Here is a 19261-nt window from a genome sequence, read left to right on the forward strand (position 1 = left end):
AAGGAGCTCGTGAAATTGCGTCAGCAACTACGTTTTCCTTTCCAGTTACAAATTCTATCTCCAAGTTGTATCTTTGAAGGTTCAGGAGCATGTGTTGCAACCGGCGGGGAGCTGACAGTAAGGGTTTCTTGAAAATATTCACCAGGGGCTTGTGATCCGTCCTGACGGTGGTTTTTTTGTTGCCGACGATCAGCTGATCGAATCTAAGACAGGCGAACAGAATGGCAAGTAGCTCCTTCTCAATCTGCGTGTATTTTTTTTCTGTAGAAGTGAGTGTTCTTGAAGCATATCCAACAATGCCGTTTTTTTGAAAGACTGCCGCTCCAAGTCCGTAACAGCTCGCGTCGCATTCGATAATCAATGGTTGTGCCACATCGTAGTATCGCAATGTGCGGATGTCTGATACCATCGTTTTCACCCGGAGAAATTCTTCATCCTCAAGAGAAGTCCAATGCCAAGGTTCTTTTTCCGACAAAAGTCGCCTCAAATTGACGAAGTTGGTGCTCAAGTTGCTAATAAATCGGCTAAGATAATTCACCATTCCAATAAAACGGTGAAGTTCCTTACGATTTGTTGGAATCGGATATTTTTTTATTGTGTTGATATTTGTATCATCGGCCTTCAACCCTTCGGTGGTCAAGACATGACCAAAGAATTTTACTGAGGTTTGGCACAAATTCAACTTGGACTTGTTCAATTTCACATTATATTCTTTCAACCTTACTAGAAGGGTCTCCAATGATCGATTGTGGTTCTCCAACGCCTCTTTGAGCGTATCACCCGTGCCAACTATCAGCAAATCGTCTGCTATTCCTTCAACACCTTCTAAATCCTGAATGATCTCTTGGAGCTTCATTTGAAAGATTTCTGGAGCAGGTGCAATGCCGAAAGATATACGAGTCCACCGATATCGCCCAAAGGGGGTCCAAAATGTGGTCAATTTGCTGCTTGCGGTGTCCAGCTCAACATGCCAGAAACCTTTTTTCGTATCTACAGTAGAAAAAACTTTGGCCTTACCTAGTACGGGAAGAAGTTCGTCAACCGTATTGAACTGTAAATTTGGACGTTTCAACGCTTTATTCAACGGTATCGGGTCCAAACAAATCCGTATTGGGTCACTTTCCTTATTGCCACGACGAACCAAAACGATGTTGCTGACCCAATCCGTATGTGCAGTTTCCTTCACTATCAAACCTTCCTTCTGCAACTTTTCCAGTCCATGTTTCAGCTTCGGACGTAACGCAATCGGAACTCGGCGTGGTTGTTGCATTAAAGGTTTCACGTTTTCGTCGATCTCCAACGTCACCATTCCGGGAAATCTACCGTAACCTTCAAAAATGTCACTATGTTTCTTCACTATGGTTTCGGCTTTCACACGATATATGTTCAAAAGGTTATGGTTATTGTCCAGACTCGACTTACGAACGTGAACTGAATGGCAGAACTTTATCAAACCGAGTGTACGCGAAGCTTTCAACGACAACAACGGACGATGATCGTTTTCCACAACTTGAAGAACCAACAAATACTTTCGTCCCTTCCTCTTCACCGGAAGCTTCACTTGTCCCAGTACGGATATCGAACTACCTCCAAAAGCGCGCAGTTTAACGTTACTTGGTTCAACGATTGGATTAGCACTTCCTGTCAACTTAATTAACCAGTTGTAGCCAATTAGTGTTGCGTTAGCTCCTGTATCGATCTCACAGGTCACCTTCTTCCATTCATGACCGGTCTTGATCTCAAGAGAGGCAAGGGCACTGTTTTCGACATCCGATTTTCCACTTCCACTAACTTTACCAATCTGTACTTCACGTTCACTTTCTTCGTATTCACTTCCTGACTCTTCAACTTCCGATGAACTTGAGCCGTCATTAGACATATTGTCACAGCCTTTCACTTCTTTCACACGTTTTCTTTCATTATTTTCCATCCTTCGTCCTCCGAGTTTGCACACTTTTCCAAAATGATTTCTTCCGCCGCATCGATTGCATTTCTTCCCGAATGCCGGACATGCTCCTTTGATAAATTCGTGTCGATCCCCACAGAATTTACACTGCATACGATTCTTACTCTTCTTGTTAATCTTCTTCACCTCCGTATTTGTTTCCAGCTGGTTACAGCGTTGCTCGGTTATTTCTTCGATACGACACATATCAATGGCCTTGTCCGTCGTCAAATCCTGCATTGTGAGCATTTTTGTTCGCAAATGCACCCATTTGTTGCTCGTTACTATTTTGTATGTAACGAGGTCCGATTCTAATGCTCCAAATTTGCAATTCTTTGCCAGGCAACCGCATATCAAAATCGTCGATTGACTCATATCCACCGAGCTGAAATGAAATCCAACCTGTCGACGAATAGATTCCTGGCACGAACCACTTTTGCCTTGATTGCCCTTAGTGCATCTTCCGGGTTGTTTTGTTGGTCTTGCGTCAGTTCGAAGTTAAAATATTTCTTCAAAGCTGCCTCGCCGATAACGGACAACAAAAAGCTCACAATTTTGCCGTTGTCCGCCGGGGGCCATTTGTCCATTCCAACTGCCTTGGAATAGTTATTCCAGTTAGCCAAAAAGAAGTTGTAATTCTCCTCCATGTCCCCTTCCAGTGCTAATGGAGGAGGAAGTGGTACAGACGGATTAATGTTGTTTTGTTGCGGGATGTGCGTTTTGTTCATCCCTTTTACGATTTCTTCCATCCATTTGTTTTGATGGGTTATGAACTTTGCGAATTGTTCCGCATCCATTTTGTTTCACTTTTTTTTTTTTTTTTTATGAAAATTTTTCTCGACCAAAGAAATATGGTTGCCGCGGACCTCGTTTATATGTTCACACACGAGTGAAACGACTGAAAAAAATACTGTTCTCGATGTAGATGACGAGAATTCCATTAACTAGTTACGACACTTCTGACACCATGTCATGTTCTTTAATATAAACTTCAATTTTCTAAAGTTATTATCAATTTATTCGGATCAACTTATTCTTCTCAACTCCGCATCATGGCGGTTTCTGAATCACTCTGTCTTCAATGGGGGTTGGTCAAATACAATGTAACAAAGGTCATCAATAAACTACGTAATACAACAAATATAGTCCAGGAAGTGCCTAACAACTTTGCCACAGGAAGTACGGTGTTAGAATATATCTAAAAAAAAGTTATAGCTATTCAAATATTTATGGTTTGATTTGAACATCAAAAATCCCTTTTTCTGCCAACACTGCCGGTGTACCAATGGAAGTCCGATTCCAAACTGAGATAATATCGGAGTTTCTTATCTTACCGATTTGGTAAGTTCTGATGAATTATTCAAAAACAATTGCTCTATCTCATATGTGTAGTTGGAGAGGGGGGAGGGGTTAATAATATACCCCATCCCCCTCACTCATATCAATAGTTTCAGTTTGAAATAACTTCGGAGTTTCTTATTTTATCGATTTGGTATGTTCGGGATGAATTATTCAAATCATTTGCTCAATCTCATAAGCGTTGTTAGACAGCGGAGTGGGAGGGAGGAAGGGGGAAGGGCTTACTGTATGCAGTTTTTAAAACGAAAATTGTTGTAGTGTAAATATTTAACATACACTTGTCGGTTCATTTGTTAGTGAGGAAATGTTGCTTGAATTATTAGCAGCTGGGAAATTTTAAATTTCTATACAAAGCTTTTATTTGAAATATTAAACTACCATTCGGGCCACCCGCATATAGAAAACACAGAAGTAGTCGTACGTCAAGAACCAAAAACAAGAGAAAACGAAAACTGTCTTCACCAGTTTCGTCTCAGACACAGGTACCGTCGCATTTCGCTTGTTGGGCTAACTTTAAGTGTTCTAAGTTTCAGTTGGGCTCCCAAGTCAAACGTCACTTCTAACAGTGCTGATTCCTTTTCGAAATTTCGACCAGCTTCATGCAAAAACCGGCAAACGAGTGGAGCTAATTTCTGACTTATCGAGAAATTCATCCGAGACCTAGTTCAACAGCAATATTTGCTTCAAGGGATAGAACAGCATGGAAAAGAGTACCCTGAGAAATCGTAGAATATATAAAAATGAAAAATAATCATGTAATCTGACATTGTATATTGCACCAAAAGAGTAGGGAAGAGAATGGTAGTACTCGCTTTACAACCCAAGTAACAATTTAGGTTTTATGAGGGTTCTGTAGACCATGATTTAGACTTATGGCATGCTTTAAAACCACTATAAAACTTGCAATGTTACTTGGGAACTGCTCTTATGAGATTAAGCAAATGTGTTTGAATAACCCATCCGACCAACTCAAGAGATGGGAAACTCCCAAGTTATGTTTGTCTTTTTCTTTACTTTCATTGATATAAGTGAGGGCCGGAAAGCATACAGTAAGCCCCCTCCCCCCCAATATCTAACTACGCCTGTTAAATGGAGCACATGTTTTTGAATACATCTGAACAAGAACAGTATGCCTATGAAATTGAAAAATTGTTTTTTAAATAATAATTCTTAACATACCAAAAATCATAAGATAATAAACTCCGAAATTATTTCATATTGAAATTTAACATCTATTTATATGAGTGATCCCTCCACCCCCATCCCTCCTCCGACTGCGCATATGAGATAGATCTATTGTAATTGAATATCTCATCTGAACATACCAAAACGATAAAATAATTAACTTCGAATATTTGGAGTCTGACTTTCATTGGTACACCGGCAGTGTTGGCAAAAAAAGGGATTTTTGGCATTTAATTCGAAACATTGATCTTTGAACAGCTATAACTTTTTTTATGGATATTCTAGCACAATACATTTCTAAGCAAACTTGTTAGACACGTAATTAGATGTGTGGTTTGTGCAAAATTGTGGTCCCTAGTAATAAAGATGCAAAAAAGTAGGTTTTCACATACCAATTTCCATACAAATTTCAAATGCAATGCGGAAGGCCGGGTTGCAACCAATCGTCCCCAAATTTCGCACAGTTGTTTGGGACCCCAAATGGAACCAAAAAAAAAACATTGTTCTGAAAACATTATCATGATGACCCATCCTATTAGGTAGGGTCCAGGTGTGGGAGCTGCCTCCCTGGCGTCGGTAGCATTGGTGGTCAGCACGGAAATCAAGATCGACGGAAAACAAATACAAGGAAAAAAATCTTATATAACAATTAATTGTCCACTATCCACCCTTGACAATGACTTGTAAACGAGGTTTATCTTGAAAATCATCACATATTTTAATCACCAATCGATAGACACATCTACCCATTAAGTAAATTATCACTTTCGGCAACTGTTTGCAGTGAATCAGCCATGGCCAATATGATAATCAATTTTCACCATCACCTTAACCCCTCCTTTGCATACAAATACGCACTCGTCAGACCGTCATCGTCCATGCCATCATACCACCCGCTTGTTCCCATAAAAATTTGCAAATATTTTACCGTTGTTAGGGTTGTTGGCTGCTTGTTGCGTTGGATCGGACGTGCACAACGAAGCTCGACGGAACACCCCACCAATCACCCATTTGCAAGAGATTCGCGTCGCATTTCGCGTGCGATTGTGCAATTGTTTAACGCTTTCTCCGCTCTTTCTACACTTTCCTATCACCCCCGCCTTTACCCGTTGCAGTCCCACACTCTGTGGAACAGAAATGCGACCGAACGAGTGATAGTCACAATGAACCATGGAAACCTATATTCCTTCGATCATCTGGTCGGGAAATGAGGTCACTTCAGCAGTAGCCGGGAACTCCCAGCGCTGGAGGTCCACTCTGAAAAGCTGATAGAAACAAAAACAACAAAAAATGTGTGTGTTCAGAACCGGTGTGAAGGTACATGGCTACGACAACTTCCACCGCACGTCGTATCGGTCGTCGTCGGGCATGGTAATCGGATCAGGTAAGGTGCCTGCAGCGTTCAGCTCAGATAAAATAGGCCGGGCATTTGGTGCACGGTGTGAGAATCTCCTCCGTGCAGCAGCTTCCACAAAGGGGGCAGAGGGCTTCTGGAAGTGGTCGGTTTGGTTCCAGTCACTAGAAACAAATCGGCCTTTCGATGCGGTCTCGTAAGAATTGAAGCGGAAACCAGTCCCATTAAACGGTTTTGCTCAGAGCCCAGCTGCGTTACTTTGCTCCAACGACGGCGACGACACGAGTGGACACAGCATGCAGCATTAGGAGACAGACAGAGATTGCTGAACAACTTCTTCCGCATGCACACACTGTGAGGGTAAATTGTACCGTTTTTTGTTTTTGTTTTGTTTCTCTGCATTGAATCGGTACGGAAGGTGTTCGGGGAAGCTGCAACAGATTTTCTGGGTCACGCGGTTAATCAGTCACGATCGTGATCTTGTGTGCCTATAGAACCAGAGTGAGTGTAGTGAATGAAATTGAAAGGAACGTATGCGACGCGCAATTTTCCTGTAAAATATTTTCATTATAGATTTGAGAATTATATTCATATTTTGAGAAATTTCATAACTGTTTTTAAAACTCTTTACTCTTAACTTGGAACAGGGCTGTGGAGTCGGAGTATGAGGGACTTTTTTGATCTGATGAGTCAAACTCGGAATCAGTGCATCTATACCGATTCTGGCTCCAACTACATGGTTAGAAGATTGGGTCAACATAATGATACTCTTAAATGTTAAAAAATATGAAAATCTATTAAGTCCTCCAAAAAAGTATTCAAGTCTCTAAAATTCTTCGTTCAAATGATACAGAGCAGAACTACTTATGAACTGAGTTTTTGCATCCACTCAAAATTTCAAAATGCTATGACGTCACCTCGAAAGTTATTTATTTTGACCATCTAGATTTCTGATCAGACTCTCTGGGGCACGCAATAAAACCCAATTCCAACGCAGGCAAGAACATTAATTAAACTAATTTCCCTAACTGGGGAAATGATTTTGTATGTTCCCTGGTATCTATAACTTGTGCACAAAGAATCCGACATGTTAGGTTTACATTATAAACCTTGTCAAAACCATTATAAAACCAATATTGTGACTTCGGAACCAACGATATTTCAATGGATTTTTGAAATGTTTAATGTTTTAAAATGTAAATTGAGTGCACTTAACCTTCTTTTGGTTTTAACATTTTGTGACGAACCAAATTTTGACAAGGTTTTCAGTGTCTGAATTTTGAGTTTCTGGTATTTAGAACCGATTTTGACGCGATTGGTCACATGTATCATGTAAATCTAGTCGAGTATATGCGGTTAGTGGCGTCACCCATCGTTCAGAAGTATTATGAGTGCCACGAAGTAACGGTTCAATTCCCGCTCAAACCGGTGGAATTCCCCTACGGATCTACTGGGACGATGTGGACGCCTGAGCTTTTGCACATTTATAAAGGGCGAACACGAAATTATTGCGACACCGAAAATGTCATGCCAATTTTCTTATAATGTTTAGAATCAAACCAAAGTTTTAGGGTAGTTTTATACATATATTTACTTCAAAAATCAAAAGAAAAGTTAATCGATGGAGCCTTGAGTGTAAAATTGAACGCATTTTCGCTTGATGCCCTCCATCAAAGTCTTTACAGTGTCATCCGGTACCAGTTTCTCAGTTTTTTTTTTCCATTTTCTTAACATGTCCTTCTCGTCTTTGACTGTCTTTTTGCTCTTCCGAAGTTCCCGCTTCATTATTGCCCAGTACTGCTCCACCGGGCGCAGCTCCGGACAGTTTGGCGGATTCATGTCCTTTGGAACAAGATGGACAGAATTGGCCTCATACCACTCCAGGACACTTTTAGAATAGTGGCATGATGCCAAATCGTCGTGCTGCTGTAAGAACAGCAAAAGGCGCTTCTCGAGGCACTCAGATCTGTCGATCTCGCCATTTACTGTGCCCTTTGTCACGAAAGGCTCACTTCTCAGTCCGCAAGAGCAGATGGCCTGCCAAATAAGATATTTGGAGGCGAACTTCGACATTTTCTTCATCTTAAATTTGTCGTCCACATCGAACTTGCTCTTGCCGGTGAAAAACTCCAACCCCGGAATTTGCTTAAAATTGGCTTTTATATACGTTTCGTCGTCTATTACACAGCAGCCATATTTTGTCAGCATCTTCTCGTAGAGCTTCCGTGCCCGAGTTTTAGCCGTCGATTGTTGCCGCTCATCGCGGTTTGGGAAGTTCTGTACCTTGTATGTATGTAGTCCAGCTCTCTTCTTTGCATTCTGGACGTACCTTTGCGACATGCCGATCTTTTTAGCCAAATCACGGCTTGAGACGTTGGGATTTGCTTTAATCATCCGCTTCACCTTTCCCTCCGTCTTTTTGTTCTCCGGTCCCGGTTTTCTTCCAGCTCCTTTGCCGTGGTCCAACGTCAACCGCTCCTGGAACCGCTTCAACACTCTGGAGAAGGTTGAATGGTGAATGTTCAACATTTTCCCCAACTGCCGGTGCGACAGGTCAGGAAATTCCAGGTGTTTGGAAAGAATTTGTTCTCTCAACTCGCGTTGGTTCACCTCCATTTTCGTTGAATCGAAAAACACGACTTCGAGTTTGACAGCATGTACACAATACACATCAATGAGAAAGTGTGCAAAATTTGGTTGATTTTTACCCAATGGTAAAAAAGTTATGCCCTGTTGAATGTGTCGCAATAATTTCGTGTTCGCCCTTTATCGCTGTGAAGCAACTGTTAACTCTAGAGGAAATTTATGTCTGTAACTGTAACCAGTTCGATTTTGTTTGCTAACCTGGTTAAAATGTCAAATTTAATTATCTCAAACCATTGTAGGGATAAGAGGTGGGACCATCATCATATTTTTTTTTGTTGATTATTGCCCGTTGTCTAGTATTAAGTGTTCAGTCTGTGCAACCTCTGGTCAGCCTGAATTTGTAAATAAATACAGAAATTTTATCCTCGATGCCAGTATACTGAAAAATGATTGGAAATGTCTTCAAATTTCAAGTTTTTCAGATCCTTAATTATTTTTCCTGAATCCTGAATCTGATTATTTAAATTGTCTGATATTGGAGATATTTCCTGAATTTCAAATTAAATCATTACATATAAATTCAGCTTAATAAATTATAGATAAACTCAAGAAACTTCATTCCGAAAGGTTCAAAAGCCTCAAATCTTGCCTAATTTTCTTTATTATTTCTCGTGGAATCCTTCTTCTTTATTTTTATTAGAGTTTTCTCTAGAATATCCTTAGATTTAGGACAGAGTTTTTTAATTCATAAGTGCCATAAGTTTTAAATTATATATTATTCTCAAACCTTTGCAAATTTATATAAAAGGGTCAAAATTATGACTTAGTATTTTTAATTCTGATCATGAAGAGATCTATGACCTAGTGTTGCATACCGAATTATCAATAAACAACATGTGACTTATAAAAAAAAAACCATCAAGTTCTAATTTCATAGTTGACAAATCCAAATCGTAAGACTGGATACAGTTAACTTTCCCATGCAGTACCATTTTTAATTAAACAGAGGCCATAGAAAATGCACTTAATTGCGAAACCTCTAGGGGCATCTCAGTCTTAACTTTGTATTTCTCGCATTATACTCAGAAAGTTCTTACTGATATCTACGATACCTGCAAATACTTAAAAAATACTTAAAAATATTTAGCGCTAGTTTGTAACCTCCGTTGCTAGACAGATTTCATTCGATTATTTACCCGGTGTCTTCCGAGAATTTGTGTGTGTGTATTTAGAAAAATCAAGTATTATTTTTTAATTTATTTCTTTTTTGTAGGAATCGAGGAGGAGTCCATTTTGATTAAAGGAATATTACATTGCCAAACCGATTCACATGTCATTCAAAGGAAGAATAAGGAACTATTTGGAAAGTTACTTTGGAAGAAACTGCGTGTGGAAGCAAATTCCCTAAGCAAATGTTTCTATCCCATAGCCTTGTCTCCATAAAGATGGATTTTTCGTCCATTAGGTTCTTGACCGTTGGACGATAACTTCAGGCCTTTACGCTGAATAAGAAGTTGTGAAAGCTTTCTGTACCATCCGCAAAGCCACATCTCCTATAGATTGCCGCCGAATAAGAAGAGAATCACATTTCCTCGGATTTGGAACCTTTGATGCTCTCCTGCTTAAGGCTTATTAAAGTAGAGAGCTACTTCGGCCAAATCGCCCATTTTGGGCCTATTTAGCAGAAAACATCAAATCAAACCATGATTAGCGTTAGCGTTGTTATGATATATGTACTTCGTAGATTGGATACTAGCGACACTCACGTCTCTTTTGAAATTCTCAGTTAGACTACTTTCAGGAATAATGATGGGGAGTAAACATTGGTTCCAATCTAAATAAGAGTAACAGAAGTATGACTGTCGCTATTCCCGGCCACGCCTATCTTTACCATAACTAGAGATAGGGAAGGAAATGTTGATGTAGTACTTACTTAACGAGAGGCCACCAACTTAGCGACACCCTCATAAGTGCTACGGAGTTGGAAGGTTGGGTAAGGTATTCGGTTAGGATTCACCTCAAGTTGGCGATGCAACCAAAAGTATGTATTGTTTATTTGTTGTTTGTTTAATCTCTCGATAGCCGGCTATGGAAAGAACAAATTCATTTTGTTTAGTGATCATGAATTTTAAAAGTCATGACGGAGAGCTTGGGATTAAACCCATGATTTTCTGCTCAGTAAGCAAAAACGATCCCTCCAGGGTCATCGAGCATCTCAGAACCATAACGCTTCGCGATAATACAGGACTACGTTTTCGCTTGATATGCAAATAGTTTCGGAGGTTAATGTTCAATATCAAATATACAAATGATGGTGGCGATTTATTGTGCTGTGGAAGAGCTTGGAGTTGAATCCATGATTTTCTGCTTAGTAAGCAAAATCGATCCCTTAAAGGTCATCGAGCATCTCATAACCCACAGCGCTTCGCGTCAAAGTACGAATATTTGGATGAACTATCTATTATTTACGATAATTACATGAAATAAATAAAATATAAACTACAAACAAAACGTGACAACTAAAATCTCAAAAAGATATTCTCACAAATATATTTCACGCAACCAGGAATCGCAAAACAATTAGACGCTATAATGATACTCTGCACATGTTAGACACAAGAAGAGGCCAAAAAGCAAGCGTCCGACACACAAAACCCGCCAGATCCACTTGCAGTCACAATCAACGATTCTACGAATGGCGAGCGGTCACGAATCATAAAACCGCCGACTGCGACACTCTGAAAGCGGAATTGACAGGCTCTATGCGTCAAACACCCGCCACCCAATCTCCTCCCGCATCCAACAACACAAATCTCCATTACAACATCTAACGAATTCAAAACTCCGAAAATCACTCATCTATAGCTAGTGAGTGGAAGCAACCCTGCATGCAACTATTCTTCATGATACGCTTTGTCTGTCTATCTTTCTATTAGGCCTGTGGACATGTGTTAGCTTCGAAACTTCTAACCAAACTAGGAAAATTTTGAAATCACAAAAAAAAAATTCAAAGGTAATTACAAGCAAAATACATATTGATTATTTTACGCAAAACCGAGCAAGTAATATTAAATCTCTTGTATTGTATGCTAATGCTTATTGACTGTAACAAAAATAATATGCTTAAATAAAATAAAATATTAATAAAGTTATATGCAAAATTTACTAGAAGATCATTACTTTATTGGTGAGAAGTTTCTAATAAGCCCTCCCAGTTCCTCTGTATACAGAACAAATCTGATACTATAATCAGAATTACCCAGTCTGCATGAACCAGCCGATTTCATCAAGGAAATTCTTTTAACAACCTAGAATTAATCGTTTGAGGCATACTGAAGCATTAAGAAGGTGATATGTGTTACTATAGGAAATCATTATCGTTGCAAATATAAAGAAATTAAACATAAGCCTTTGCTTCAGTACCGTCAACCTCCATGTCCATGGGGAGGGAAAAACATCAAATCAAACCATGATTACGGCGTAAACAAGTCAATTATGCGTTTGGTACGATACTTCTGTTCCAAATCTACCGAACGAAGTCAATAAGAAAGTGTGATATGAATGTTTGCACCCATTATTCTCAAAAAACAAAAGAGTGAATTCAATTGCGTTTGAACGGCGTTTCAATACGTTAGGCCGAGTTTAGAATCCGAAGGCTGAGTTTGGCGTCAAGAAGCAGTGTTAGATTTTTAACAATATCTCCACAACGTGTTTCTCTTTATCAAATCTTACGATACGTACGGAAAGTTCAATAAATTTGGAAGGCATCTGCAGTGAGAATATTCCATTCTGTGAAAAACTTCGTTCTAAAAATAGAGGTAAAAGGCGGGTTGTGCTTACTAGGCCCAAAATAAGATCTAAGCTGCAATAAGGCTGGACATGGTCAAACCGACATATTCGCTTCGTGTTATTCTCAGAACCGTTTTCTTATTGATTATATCATTCATCAGAAACGGCTATGTGTTAAAACTTTAATTAGGACTGTTTGGGGAATGGTTTGAAATAAATTCATACATTTTAACTTAGGATTATTTTACATGAAATTGGTACAAATAAGTAACGTGTTGGAACTAAATCGTGTTATTTGGTATATCAATGGTTTGTTATAAATTATAATTTCAGAACAGATTAATATTTTTCTTATCCTTACTTACTGGTAAAAGTGAGATATTCATGTTGATTTCACATAAAGCCTTCGGTTGCTATCAGGATACTCACTCAACTCCCTCACCAGTCCGTCATAACTCATCTTTACCGATGTAAATTTATCAAAACACGGTACGATACGACCACCAGTGAAAATTGCAATTAGTTCAACTTCGAGCCCACCAGCACAACTAATTGCTGATAGTTATGCTTCATTGGCCTCTGTCAAATAACCAGTTTAGTCCAAGAATTTCATAATCATGCAGCTTACTGATAGTTCTTAGCCGAATTGACATTCAACATACACTTTTATTTTGGCAGTTCAGTTTGAAATCTAGTTACACTACCGATCATAAGATTAAGGACACCCCCAAAAAACTATGCAAATATGTTTTGTTCAATGATCTCTCATTTAACGTTCAATATTTGATCTCCATATTTGAATGGTATGAATGGTATAGCAAAAGTGTTCTACTACTACTTTTATTTCAAAATTTGGCCAACCCAATTCTGAGAAAATCAGTCACGATTCTTCAGAGTAAATTTTGAAAAATATTGTAACTTTGGGTGAACTTTCAGCACACAAAATTTGAAAATTATTTTAAACAATTTGCCTACGAAGAAAGTTCCATTCAATACCTTTCAAATGATCTAAAGAGAACGAAAATTGAACGTAACATGACAGAGATATGAACATAATAAATTTGTCATGTTTTTTTGGGGGTGTCCTTAAACTTATGATCGGGAGTGTACGAGTTCGGACGACAACGGCACCATTAAACTCCAGCTAAGCAATGTAATTCAAAAGTTTGATATCGTACTAAACAGCCAGTTCGAAATCATAAATAATTAGCTATCTCTGCTCTAACTGGTTCGCTGAAAGTAAAATGTTTTTGATGAACTATTTCATAACTAGAATTAAAATACTTACTTATAAACATGATCACACTACTTCATTTAATTTAAAACATATTGAAACTAGTATTATTATGCTTTAATACGTGATTAAAAGTAAAACATTGACGGAATATACAACAACAAACAACTACATTAGTAACCGGTCACTACGATTAAAAAATCCAAATCTTAAAAAACTTAAAAATACTTAAGAATAACTATCAGATACTTGGAAATACTTAATTGATACTAGAGATATAGTTTAGAGTGGGATGCCCCTAGCGAAACCCTAATTTTTCCATATACCACAAGTGATTCAACACTTGAATGCATTCCATTCATACCGACTCATCATTTCCCACAGCTCAATAAAACTTCCAATCCAAACTAGCGATTTCCCTCAGGTCGTTAACATTTATCGATATAAACATATTAAACTCGCAATCTCACCCAAAAACCCAAAGCAATAAAAACAAAGATTCAAATAACATCGCCGGGCAACAACCGCGTGACCCATATTTGTATTGTCAATCGCTTACACAATGTACTTACCGTCCTACGACAATATGTTTCTCTCTGTTGCGCATACGCGATGCACTAGAACAGCGCATAGATAGATTCATTATGATTGGTTGCAACCATGTATTTGACTGCTGAAGCCCCTCCTAAGTTCAAGTAGATGTAAGTTCATCCAGTAAATGATCAAGTTATGTAAAATTAGGCTTAAGCTTTCGTGTTTGAATATCGAGAAATAAATAACATTCTAACTTTTAACTTCAAAGAGTTAACGTGTTTCACTAGACATATTTTCATTATTTTGTAACTTCGATGAATTTGTGAGATCTTAGACTTAGAACAATAATGATAAGATTCTGAGTTTGCTAAACTTTTGTTAAGATCCTGCACTTGATAATGTTTATAAAAAAATTAAGGTTTCATACTTATTATGATAAATTTCAAAGTTTCATATTTATGAAAATTTTGATGGTTTCGGACTGAGATTTTTTTAATAAAAGTTTCTAACGTTTGGAAGGGTTTGAATTACGATCTAAAATCTGTTTTACGATCTATATTCTGGACTTTGACCATTCCTCCAGGAACCACGAAAATTGATCAAACTTTTCAACAACCAATCACGTGCTCGCTCGCTATGACTATCGAGAGAACAGAGAGACGAGCCGATTGCGCGAGGTTATGAAAGAGCGTATCAGTATGTTTAGTGTCAGGCAACCTTGATTCCTCCCCTTGTGCCATCCCTTCGGAGGATAGAATCACAGTGGAACAGATTTACTCAGCGCTGAAATGCACCAAAAACATGAAGGCCCCTGGGTTTGACGGAATATTCAACCTAGTATTGTAAAATCTCAGCATGAAGGTTCACTCTCTGCTGGCTGCTGTCTTCAACAGATGCTTGGAACTACACAACGTTCCAAGTATCTGGAAGACAGCGAAAATCAAACCCGGGAAGGACCCAACGCTAGCTTCAACCTACAGACCAATCAGCCTCCTTTCAGCGCTGAGCACAACATTCTCCTACCGGAACAGTTCGGGTTCAGGAAGGGGCACTCCACAAATCATCAGCTAGTACGGGTGATGAATAACATCCGAAGTAACAAGGCTGTATGCAAGTCCACAGCCATGGCATTGTTAGACGTTGAGAAAGCGTTTGACAATGTCTGGCACAATGGGCTTATACAAGCTTTGTAACTTCAACTTTCCTTTGCATCTTGTTAAAATCACCCGTAACTGCCTTCAGCAAAGGTCGTTTAAGATATCGTTGAATGGCTGCCTTTCAAACACGTTCTCCATCCCAGCAGGAGTTCCGCAAGGAAGTCTGTTGGGCCCTTTGCTTTACAGCATCTACACTTCAGACATTCCTCCCCTCGGAGACGGTTGCGTGTTCTTCCTGTTCGCAGATGATACCACAATAACCGTCAAGGGTAGGATGCCTCGCGAAAAATTTCAAAGGAACTAAAGTTGAAAAGACGCATCTGTGTCGCTTGATAAGTAATACATGTAAACCACACAAATTCATGAAATATAGATCATTTAAAGTCAAAAAAAGTCAAAAAGTTTAGTGTCAGTAAGCAGAATAGAGTGCTGAGGATGGTCTTTGATCGTCCCTTGGACACAAGAATTTCCGATCTCCACCTAGAGGTGAACGTTCCTAAATTAGATTTTAAAATTACTGACATAAATACTAGGTTAGGTGCAGAAATGCATCACATCAGAACATGCTTTGATAAGCAATTTGTATATAGTAGGCAGGGCTCAACATCTTCGAAACGATGAAGTTAAAATGAATTGTTCACCCATTTCTCTCACCTCGTCTGAAGTCATTTTCGACTACTTCATTTAAGTTCATCTTGTCGCAATGAAGTCGATATGTCTTCTTACACATGCGAAACAATTATTCTCCTGCATCGTTCATTCCATATTTCATTTCCTTTCATTTTGGAAAGTAGAGGCTATCATTGATGGTTAAAACTGCTCGAAACTGCTCTTTCATTGTAGCTGTCAAAGTGCTTCATTTCAAATGCGAAAGGACCTGAGCAGACAACAGTTGATTATCTTTTTAAGCTAGTGAGTAACGTTTCACCACACCAAAATGGAACTTCACGGGACGTCCACCGAAAAATGTGGAGCTAAACGTACCGTTTTCGTAGCAATAGCTGCAAAATTCATTACGCGTAGTGACGGAGAAACGTATTCGTGCGGAATAGAAGCAGAAAGTGGCTGCAGGTACACCCAGAAGAAATTGGATGTGAATAACTTCATCAGGCATTTCCAAATGCTCCATATTGAAAGGGCTACGATCGAGGATTTGTTTCGGGAACAAGATCCGTCAGCCAAAAAGCCAAGGGTTATCCCAAAACGATCTGCAGCGATTGACCAGCAGTGGCTAACGGAATCAATGCTCAAGCTAATTTTGTATCATAACCTCCCTCTGTCGTGTTTCGAATGGGAGGGAATGAAAGAGCTTCTGGACCCCTTGAAGGCAGCGGTGGGTTTGTCTTTGGATGCAAGGCTAGTGAAAATTCATTTGGCTGATGGCGCGAAACTTGTAAAAGCGGGAATTGCTGAACAGGTAAACAGTAGACTGCTTTCATTAAAAAATGATTCGGCAAACCGCCACAACCGGCATGTTTTGGGATTGCTGGCCCAATACGCTTGTCACTACGAAATAGCGACTCGAACGCTTGGTAAATCATGCCAACATATGTGGAGACGTTCTATGGACTTAATTTTGAAGATTCTTTTAGAATTTGTTTTTGCTTCTGTTAGTCATGATCAACATGTCGTCCACGTACAGCCAGTGCTGTTGTAAAATTTTAGCTAAGTAGTCGCATTTTTTTCATCTAAACGTGATCAAAATCGTGGCGTCAAGAAACATTCAATCTAGATGATCGTACGTTTTACCATTACCATCAGTATAATGAGTGATATAGGGGAAATGGATGTAATGTCGGCCTAAATGCCCCTAATCTGGGCTCATACATAAATTCATCAATCGACTAAATTTTCAATAGTGACCAAAAATATCCATTAGTACTGTCCCAAAGACGCGTTTATCTAAATAAAATTTATAAATAGCAGATTTTTTGCGATGGGCCCAATCTTAGATCCGTTGGGGGCCAATAGTAATGAGAAAAGTAATTATCACTAGATCACAACCATATAGGATGGTGTTTGCTTCTGCAAAGATATTCAGGAATACAAGGTCTTCTAAACAAACGATAGTGTTTTACAGAATTTACTCACTAAATGGCACTAAATCGAAAATTTTGTCTTATATTCACATTATATAACACTATCAACAGGATCATGCTCATATGGATGGTTCCCGTCTTGAGCAATGTTTTTCGGATGGACAAGACCATTTTAGTTTTATTCAGAACTCACTCACCAGGCGGTGTCAGTGTGACATTAATTGTTCATTGTTTTCCCTAGCTTAACATTTTGACTAGATAGAAGGTTTCCGTCTTGGTTAAAGTGTTTCAAAAGGACAGGACCTATCCTAAGGTAAAGAGTTTAGTTCATAATTCACTCACCAGGCAGCGCTAGTGTGACATTCATTTTGAATTGTTTACCCTAACTTAACATCTTGACTAGATAGAAGGTTCCCGTCTTGGGCAAAGTTGTTCAGATGGACAAGACCTTTATTTTGGTATAGAGCTTATATTTTCAGCTCGGAATGAACTCACCAGGCGGTACTAGTGTTAAAATATTTTTTTTTTTTATTTTTTGCCCTAACTTAACACCGTCTTCAGTAAAGTTGTTTAGATCGACCAGACTTATCCTAAGGTAAAGAGTTTAGCTCAGAATTCACTCACAAGGCAGCGCTAGTATGACAATAATTAAAAAAAAAATACCCTCAGATTGACTAGATGAAAGATTTCCGTCTTCGGTAAAGTTGTTCAGATGCTAAAAGGAGGATTACAATTAAATCTGAGAATAACTCCAGGAGAACTTCAAAGGAATTCGGAAAATAATTCCAGGAGAGTTTGCCACACAAATATTTAATCTAGGGAATTTGTGAGGAGAACTATTAATGCATTCTTTAGAAATTTTCAATGTGTATCGAATTACAAGGGATGGATGAATTTCAAATGGAATTCTGCAGTGAATTCATTCAACATTCTGAGAGATATTAGAAAAAGAGTTTCTTACTGACAAGAATTTCAAGGAAATTGCAAGGAACATTTAAAAAACATTGAATATGGAGGATAGTTTTTAAGATTTGATGAATATTTCAATGGCATTCGGAGAAGTATTCAAAATATATTCCGGTAAAATTTCCAGAGAATTAAAAGGAGCGTTCAAACCAAATTCTGAGGAGAAATTAAAAAAAAATGAATTTCCAGAATAATTTTATTTGAACGCTGAGGAGATTTCCAAGAATATTTTCGGAAAAAATCTCCTGGACTATTCTGAGGTTTACAGAGCTACTTATGATTTCCCAAAATTTTGATTTTGATTTGTTTTCCGTCGATTTTTTTTCCGTACTGAGTACCTATACTACTTACGCCAGGGAGGCAGCTTCCAAACCTGAACCCTAGCTATCAACCCATCAACTCATGGACCGGAGACCAACGGCTTTACTTCCTTTCCGAAGGAAGGCATGTTCAGAGATTTTATGCCACGTGAACTCAGGCCCTTTGGAGTGAGAGGCAATCGCACTTACCACTTCACTACCGGCGCCGCTTGTAAATCAGTCTTGAACTTCTTTTGTAGTTCTTCCCATAAATTTTTTAAACTTCCCTGAACTTTTTCTGACATTCAAAAGATTTCTCAATTTATCGAACTGTCATTGATCTCCTCTAAACTGCCGTGAGATGCCATAGTGACATTAGTCCATTTACTAAATGTTCAGAAAACATAAATTACTAATGTTCCCTTCTCTGCACATCCCTGTAGTTTTCTATGCTTCTCTGAGTTTCTCTAAATATTCATAATTCACTGACCCTTATGAAATTTTCGCATCATTCAAAGATTTCAAGGAATATCCCATAATTCCATAGAACTTTTTGTAAGTCTCTGAAAATTCCCATAGCTCAATGGGATTGCTCTGAAGCTATTTGATCGTCCTAGATGTTCCCAGGACTTCACTGAATATCATGAATCGATCTAAAAGTTTCTTTGAAGATCTCTGGAATTTCTTCAAGCTATCGCTTTTTGTAACGTAACTGCATTAAAATTTTTAAATCAACTTAGTTAATTTTTCGCCAAATTTTGAAGTTCTTCAAATTTCCATGATAATTATGTAAAATTCTTAAAAGAACAATGAG

The sequence above is a fragment of the Ochlerotatus camptorhynchus genome, unplaced genomic scaffold (genome assembly GCF_037179485.1).
Source record: "Ochlerotatus camptorhynchus isolate MF236.1 unplaced genomic scaffold, CSIRO-AGI_Acam_v1.1 ptg000266l, whole genome shotgun sequence".
Classification (NCBI taxonomy): Eukaryota; Metazoa; Arthropoda; class Insecta; order Diptera; family Culicidae; genus Ochlerotatus; species Ochlerotatus camptorhynchus.